Source organism: Bactrocera tryoni, chromosome 5 (assembly GCF_016617805.1).
Source record: "Bactrocera tryoni isolate S06 chromosome 5, CSIRO_BtryS06_freeze2, whole genome shotgun sequence".
NCBI classification, from domain to species: domain Eukaryota; kingdom Metazoa; phylum Arthropoda; class Insecta; order Diptera; family Tephritidae; genus Bactrocera; species Bactrocera tryoni.
Window position 1 is genome coordinate 65,844,208 of NC_052503.1, and position 9,256 is coordinate 65,853,463.

Genomic DNA, 9,256 nt, shown 5'->3' on the forward strand with positions numbered 1-9,256 from the left:
TTCCACGCCCGCTGCTAGCAATGCTGAGTCATCAAAGTCAACACCACCAACAAAAAAGGCTAGCATACATAAAAATAGAAATAAAGCAAACACCTATCAAACCACCAAAGGCTCCACCCATCGTCGGGGAGTTGAAACAAAATGCATACGCATACAAAAGCAGAACATACAGTTCATAAACACATAAACTAACACAGACTGAGATTGCACAAGGGTGGTTACAGCTGCCACCTACCATTGTGTTCACCAACATAATCCCTACATTCCCTCGCTCGAGCAATTCCAGCAAATACTTGCACACAGCTAAGCCTATTCATCCCTAACTCTGCCTTTTTTCATTCCTTTTACTCACCAGCTTGTCTGCTTTGTTTATTTCTTTCTCACTCTCAACTGGTGGCTTTGCTCCACAATTTTTATCTCTAATGGGCTTTGGTGCCCATATTCATAACTCAGCTTAAATGTTTTATGCATCACTCTCACATTGCTGGTATCCCAACTTTTTGCTCCTCTCTGTTTTTAAATGTTTTTATCAGCTTCTACCGGGTAATATGTAGGCCTGCTGGAAACAACCCTTTTTACATGTTTTTGACTTTTGTAATTTTTTGTAGAATTGCGATTTCATTGCTCTTTTTTTAGTTTCTCTCATTTTATTATTGCTCTTTACACCTTGTTGTTTGTTTTGTTATTGCTTGTTTTTTACCTAGCAACTATATATATATCGGGCTTTCCCGCCAGAAACCACAGTGTCAAATATATTTATTTACCATTTGGTATTCCCTTGTGTAGCGCTCGTTATTTTATATGTTCTTCGCTACCAGGTTCGCTCTCTCTCTCCTTTTGTTTACCTAGATGACGCATCACGGCATACCAACCATGCCACAACTTTATAACTTTTGAGTTTAAATACTTGGCTTCGGATAAGACCCAAGGTTATTTGAAGAAGTACAGACCTAGCGTATAAAGTTAATCATACAATCAGCTGATTAAAGCTTTCATTTCGCGCCATTTAAGTGCTATCCAAGCTGACATATTTTTTAAGTAACATTTAGGAATTTTATATGCTTTTATTTGAGAGACCCTTTTTTGACTGCATATCCTCAACTTTTCAATCATCTCGTCCTTAGCTAGAATTCTGTATTTATAAAGAACTTTTGAGTGATTTCTAGCAACCCGACGCCAATCTTCATATGATATATAAAAGCCATAGAGGCTCTCATGATGCTCCAGAACAGTATTTCATATAAGCTGAGTAAGATCTTCGTATCTCTCCTTAAGTTGGGTTCTCAGTGACATAGGTTACATATAAACTTGAGAAGTATCTTCCCACCTCTCCTTGAGTTAGGTTCTCAGTGAGCCCTAAGGAACCTATAAAGATAAAGAATGTTACTTAATTTCTAGAGAGTTTTTTTTTTTAAACAAACACATTAATTCGAGACAAATGTTAACATGTTTTCTCTTCTCTAAATATGGAAGCAGGAAGCAAGTTTGCCACATCCGTCATATCTTCCTTAATCCTTACCCATAACTTCAGAGTTTTATAGGAAAACAAAGAAATACATTCCTCTCCTCTTTTGTTCCACGTTATTACACCAACTCAACTACTAGTTAACGCCCAATTCAGCTAACGGTACTTCAAATTTATTACGTACCCTGCCACAATTTGTAAGTCATTTACTAATTCGCAGAGAAATGCTTGACTTTAAGCTTTACTTCCTCACTTATCAAGCTCCCAACATGCGGTATGCATAAATTCTTAGAAATCTTAAAACGTATGCGTGTGAATAACGGTATTTGTAAGTACGTGCCGCATACACATTGTACCGAAACTTCAACTCAAAGTCACACATACTCAGAAACCACTGCGGGCAATTCTTCATACACAGCATTGTTCTTTAAGGATGCTGACACTTACAACATGCGCCTAGCATATATGCTTCCGTGTTAATGATTCACACATTTAAAAGAAATATATACACATATATATTCTATATGTATTTGTAAAGATGACAGGCATCATGTAAAAATTTGCTGCAATCCCAAGCATTGTTACCGGGCAGTGCCGTTGGGGCGCCTAAAACACTCACACATATATTTGGCCCAGCCACCCGACAACATGCGCTCAACCCCTAAAAGCGCACACCTACTGCGAAAGCCTGTCGCTTGACTGTTGTCAGGCGTTCGTTTTGCGGCTGAAAAGTAGGCAGCAAATAATAATAATAAAAAATTTTCTCTACACCTAAAATTTCACTGCCTACATTCCGGCGTGCAAGCACGCTTTCACCGTATTTTGTTTTGCTTTGCACTTTCTTAACATTGCACACCTCGCCAGCGCGCCGCCTGCAGAAGCCGACGCCCCGCATATCGATCCGCCAGGCGTTCATTTTCTTTCATTTGGCTGTTGCCAACAGCTGTTTTGCCGCGTCCATAATTGCGCCTAAAAGTCTGCAAAGCTGCTTGGCATGCGTGTGTGCGCGCGCGTTATTTTCGCCGGTTTTGTTTTGCTCAGCAACTTCGTCTGCGCTGTTTGGCAAACGGCCGTGAACCTGGTCGACAGGTCGTCGTGTTGCTTGCTGGGTGTGTATCTGGGCGAGCGAAAGCAGGGCGTGCAGCAGCAAGGAGCGCTGACTTATTGCTGTTTCTCTTGCCTCTTTGCTGTCGATGTTGCTGTTGCTGATTGTCGTTGCTTTTGCGCTGGCTTTTGGCTGTTTGGCTGCTTGCCAGGCGAAAAATGGGCGCGTCAGCAACGAACCGTACAACAAATATGGCGGTCGCGCTGTGCTGCTTAGAAACAGCTGTGCGCCGCTGGTTAGCTGATAAGTGGGCCTTGCCGCAAATGTTTTCAAAACAAATTTGCACTTATTTTTTTTAGCTTTTTGCCTTTCATATTCTTGCGCTCAAAACGCCTATGGCTATACGGCTGTAACTTTTGTAAATACACAACTTTGTTGCTAAACTTTTGTTGCCAAGCTGCCGGCTGCTAGCGTTCTCCACTTCGGCCGCCCGCTTACGCCGCGCCACATCAAAGGCTGTTACAGTTACTGTCTACAGTTCTGCGCTTGTTTGCCAGCAGCTTTTGTGTTGTTGGTTTTGTTGCTTCTGTCGCATTGTTGTTGCAGCGGCTTTGTGTCATTGCCATTGCCATTGAATTTTCTACATGAAAAGCTACGCTGCTGCTGCTGCTGCCGCTACGGCTCTTGTTACCGCTGTATTATATTCCAGTTATACTGCTTTTCACTTGGTTTGTTTTTATACCTTTCCATTTTATGCCTCATTTTCTATTATCGCATCGGCTGCAACTGCTGTCGTCAACAACTGCGCCTACAGTCCATTGGTGGCAGCCGCAGCAGCATATTATATCACGCCATTTTTTGTTCACTTTGCAATTTTTTATTCTTGGCTGTTTGTTGTTGGCGTTGCAGCTTCATATTCGTTGCGCTTTGCATGTATAATGTGAAATTTGCATTCAGCTGCGCCACAAAATGCGGCAAGTCAACAAGCCGGCAAACTGCAGCTATATATAGATAGTGGTATGTATGTGAGTACATATGTACATATATAAATATTTCAGGTGTAAACGTATAAGTATAATGAGACTTTACAGCTAGTGAACGTTGTTACCAAGTACAGCAATTTGTTAGTGCTTTTGTTGTTATCTTGCAGTTTATTCATTACTTTTTGCCGCGCTTGTTACCGTGTTATCGTTCGTGCTTTCCGCTCCCTTTCTTATATATGATTCTCTCTATTTATTGCGTAGTGCATATCAGTAAAGCAATATATACAAAAATATATTATAAATATGTATATGTATATATATGCCTACATACATACATACATACTTATAATAAAAAAAAAAGATTTTTTTAGTCCACAACCATTCATACTTTTATGCACATCGCGACTTAAAACATGTAAGGAAGAACTAAGTTCGGGTGTCACCGAACATTTTATACTCTCGCATGATAAAGTGAAAATCGAGATTTCATTATCCGTCATTTACATATTTTTCAAATACCGTATTTGTGTAAAGTTTTATTCCGCTATCATCATTGGTTCCTAATCTAAGTATATAGTATATTATACAGAGAAGGCATCAGATGAAATTCAAAATAGCGTTGTATTGGAAGAAGGCGTGGTTGTGAACCGATTTCACCCATATTTCGTACATGTCATCAGGGTGTTAAGAAAATATTATATACCGAATTTTATTGAAATCGGTATAGTAGTTCCTGAGATATGGTTTTTGGTCCATAAGTCGGCGGCGCCACGCCCATTTTCAATTTTTAAAAAAAGCCTGGGTGCAGCTTCTTTCTGCCATTTCTTCTGTAAAATTTAGTGTTTCTGACGTTTTTTGTTAGTCGGTTAACGCAATTTTAGTGATTTTCAACATAACCTTTGTATGGGAGGTGGGCGTGGTTATTATCCGATTTCTTCCATTTTTGAACTGTATATGGAAATGCTTGAAGCAAACCACTCAATAGAGTTTGGTTAACATAGCTATAGTAGTTTCCGAGATATGTACAAAAAACTTAATAGGGGGCGCGGCCACTCCCACGTTTCCAAAAAAATTACGTTCAAATATGGCCCTCTCTAATGCGATCCTTTGTGTCAAATTTAATTTTAATATCTTTATTTATGACTTAGTTATGACACTTTATAGGTTTTCGGTCCGGGCCGATTTTGCCCATCTTCGAACTTAACCTTCTTATGGAGCCAAGAAATACGTGTACCAAGTTTCATCATGATATCTTAATTTTTACTCAAGTTACAGCTTGCTCGGACGGACGGACAGACAGACAGACATCCGGATTTCAACTCTACTCGTCACCCTGATCACTTTGGTATATATAACCCTATATCTGACTTTTTTAGTTTTAGGACTTACAAACAACCATTATGTGAACAAAACTATAATACTCTCCTTAGCAACTTTGTTGCGAGAGTATAAAAATATTTAATATTCTGATATTATAACAAGCATTCTTCATAAAAAGTGAAGGAGAATATGTCGAACAACCCAGGCAGGAAAACTTAATAACTGGAGTTTTTTAACAACCGCGCCGTTAATTCCGATTGCTACAGGGTAGACAAAGAAGCGAAGCAAATGGGTCTGTGAAATGGGTAGTGAACGAGGGCAAGACGTAATATCTCCTGCCATCAAACAAACAATCGTCGTGTTACGTCTATCTTGGAACCAACATTAAGGGAACGTCTCAGTGTGAAATTTTCGAGAAATCTATTTTTTTTGTTGCATTATCTTACAAGTACATATGTATATGTGGTATACAAGGTGCGTTCCTAAGTAAACAGGAGTCCCCCTGGTGGCGCCATCCATATCGACTGGTGCGTTAGAATCTACTGTCTTTATCGATTGTCCAGTGAGAATATCATAACATTTCATTGATTGGAAGTGAAGTTATTGCGTTTTAAGTGTCAGTATGTCTGCCAACATTAAATTTTGTTTTATAATTGGTAAAACTTTTACCGAAACGTTTCAATTGATGAAACAAGTTTATGGCGATGATTGCCTATTATGTAGTAGTGGTTTCAACGTTTTCAAAGTGGTCGTGAGGACATAAATGACGATCAACATGTGGGCCAATCAAAATCCGTGATCACCGGAAATTCCATCGAAACTGTGGGTGAATTCATCAAAAATCAGCCGAAATCATCAATCGTGTGTGCACGGTTTGTTCCGCACAAATTGACTGACGACCAAAGATTGCTCAGAATCCATAATTCGAAGGACATCATTAAAGAGGTCAAAAGCTTCTTTTACAATATTGTGACTGGTGACGATACGTGGTGTTTTCAATATGATCCTGAAACTAAACGCCAGAGTGCTGAATGGAAGGCACCGGACGAGTTGAAACCCAAAAAATCGCGCATGGAGAAGTCAAAAGTGAAGACAATGCTGATTTGTTTTTATGATTCCAAGGGTATTGTCCACAAAGAATTTGTTCCACCCGGCCATGACGTTAATGCGGTATTCTACTTTAGAGTTTTAAATCGTTTGATACGTATTCGGCGTTTGTTGCACGATAATACGCCATCTCATCGAACGACGCTTGCGACTAATTATTTGACCAAAAATCACATTTTAATCATTAACCACTCCCCGTATTCACCTGATATGGCACCGTGCGACTTCTTTTTTTTCATGAAGGGAAAGCGTTATGCAGACGTGTAGGCCATTCAAAAGGCTTGCACTGGCATACTGACGGCCATATCGGGTAACGAGCTAAAACACACGTTTCACTCACTCACACTCAAATATTGAGGAAAAAGCTTCTATAACGTGATAGCGAATTTCCTACAGATTAATTATTATACAACTAATAAATAAACATAAAAAATCATTTTGAATTCGTCATGTAAGTATTTATAAAAAACCGGACTTTTAAATTAATTAATTTCAACAAAAAAAAATCGGGAAAATCAGTGATTTTTCGGGAGCTCACACAGAGACGAGCTCTTAACATCAATAACAACGTTAGCCTCGAAATACAACGCATAAAAACTTTTGCCAATAAGTGCTACTTCGGACTGAGTAGGAAATTGATAAGTAAAGTCCTCTTTCGAAGAACAAAGACCAAATTCTACAAGTTACGCATCATTGGAGATTGGTAGGCATTATTGAATTCATTGCAACTTGTTGGGCTTCCATACATAAATTATTGTATAGAATAAATATATAAAATATATATTATTTTAATCGATTGACCAATTGATTAAGCAATTAATTGTAATGTTGTTCGAATTATAATATCAAACTATTTGATTTGTATGATCAAACGTTAAAACTTAAATAAGATTCTTTAGATTGTTACCACTGGTGGGGGAAAAATAAAGACCTTATTCAAGCTGAAAATTATTGATTTTAATTTTATTTTGATATTTGTAAGCCTTATAGCCCTGACAGACGACAGCGCTAATATATGCGGGCTTAATTTACATTTACTTGCGCATTTGACCCATGTTAATGCAAGTTTGTAATGCACAAGAATTTCGTGCATTTAGCTGAATTTACCAAATTTGAGTAGGCAACACTGTTCAAAAATTGCCGATTTTTGCTATTTTTTGACAGATGTCGCTTGAAGTCTGCAGCCTCCTTTGCGTTTGCAGCATCAAAGGTAAGCAGTTTTATTTTGCTACAAAAACAAATTTTAATATATTTAGATGACAGAAAATAAACAACGCACAGTCCAATCCATTTTTCCATTATTCTTAACTTTTTCGCACACTTTTTCCGCATTACAATCAATTATTGCTTTTAATTTCACTCTATTATCTTTTAACGTAGTTAATAATAAACGAATTTTTTCGTAAAATTTATATTGATTTTCCAAAAATACAAAAATTCCTATTAATAATTTATTTTATTCATTTTTATTTCACTTTTTTTTTAATAAATAAACAAATTTCACTATCAGCTGTCTAAATGCACAAGTCTGCCGTCTGTCACCATAAAATTGCAATGCGCATTAGCGTTGCTTAAAGCGCATTAATTTTGCTCGTCTGTCAGGGCTATTATATACTATGAAGTCTTACTTATCTAATTAAATATATTTATGTGTATGTACGGCACACCACATGGGGTTGTTTTTAACTATACAATGTAATATATGCATGTGTGTGCGTGTGTTATAATATTGTTTATGTTTATGTTTTGGGATTACTTTCAAGTGCATTGCCTAAATGTATATCTTATCAATAGGTTATCGTATGTATACATCTTAACCTAAGTAAATATATTTGTATTGTTGTAAATTTAAGTGCATGTGTATTGAATACTAATGCATACGTGCCTCATATACGTACATATGTGTGTTGCATATAAATGCATATCGTCACCTAAAATGCAAAATAACGTAACAACATTTTCAGACATTTACGGGGGAAAGAATTGAACACGTTATAAAATGGAAGATGAGGGAAACAAAATTTAAATATTGGTTAAAACATCGTTATGTCTGATAGCAGAATCTAAAAATGTTAGACATATGTACTTTTATGTATGTATGTAATTTGAAGTAGTGGATCGTAATCAATGAAGCATTCAATTCGAATTTTTTGATCATACGTTATTTTTATGGGTTCATTTCTAATCTTTCTTATTGCCAGATGTAAAAAATTCAGCCTCTGGAATCGGACCAGCAGAACTCGAAATTGTAGCTACAACAAAAATAAAATAGATTTCGAAAAAATCTTTTAGAATAAGTCAAGAATAAAAAGAAGACATTTAAAATAAAAAAAAATCCATTTAACCGTTGTAATTGTTATTATTTTAAGTGATTTCTCGTCCACAATTAAGGTTAAGGGTAACTCTTTTTACCGAAAAAACGGAAATGAAGAAGCTCATGGCTTAGGGGTAGTAAAGTATGTCGAGGTGGTGGCGCTTATTGTACCAACTTCGAACTAGTGGCAGGCCCTGTAGGATAGAATTAAATTAGGAGCCTAAAAGTATACTTTATATATAAGAGGAAGCTAATTTTTGTACTTCCTATATTTAAATTTCAATAATATATACATAATTGATAACGATAGTCAAATTAGAAATACATATTGGGTAGTCGAAAAAGTCTATTCGTATTTTGTCGTTGCAGTCGTATATCTCCAGTGCTATCAATCACATTGTGTATACCGTATAGTGTTAGAAAGGTGAACTTCATTTAACCAAAAAACAATTAAATTCGGGGAAGCTTATAAAAGTTACAGCCGTTCAAAAATAAATGAAAATAATGAAGAAATTCGCTATATTTTGAAATTTTTGTATAAAAAAGGGAAGAATGCCAAGCAAACCACCAATGTAATTTGTGAAGTTTATGGAGACGATGCTCTATCAGTTCGTGTAGCACAACAATTATTGCTTCCGTTCTGGAATAATGTTTTTAGCGGAAAAATTAAAAAAGTGGTCGACCAAAATGATACATATCTGTTTATTATTATAAATATAAAACAATGAGTTGAATTAGAAATACGAAAAGACTTTTTCGACTACCATATTTAAATCGAAATATAAACGATGTTAATAAAATTGTAATAACATCGTAGTCAAATATTTCATTGTACGATAATAATTAGGAAATTTTGAAAATCATTCAACACAACGTCTTGAATTTGTGCACCTCTTATAATACGCGTTATAAAAAAGGTGATCCATTTCGAGGTCCCCTACTTTTTTAAAGAAAAAACAAAGAATCTTAAAATTTAATGGGGAATGTTTATTGTCATTCGAAAGAACATCTTTTGGCATTTA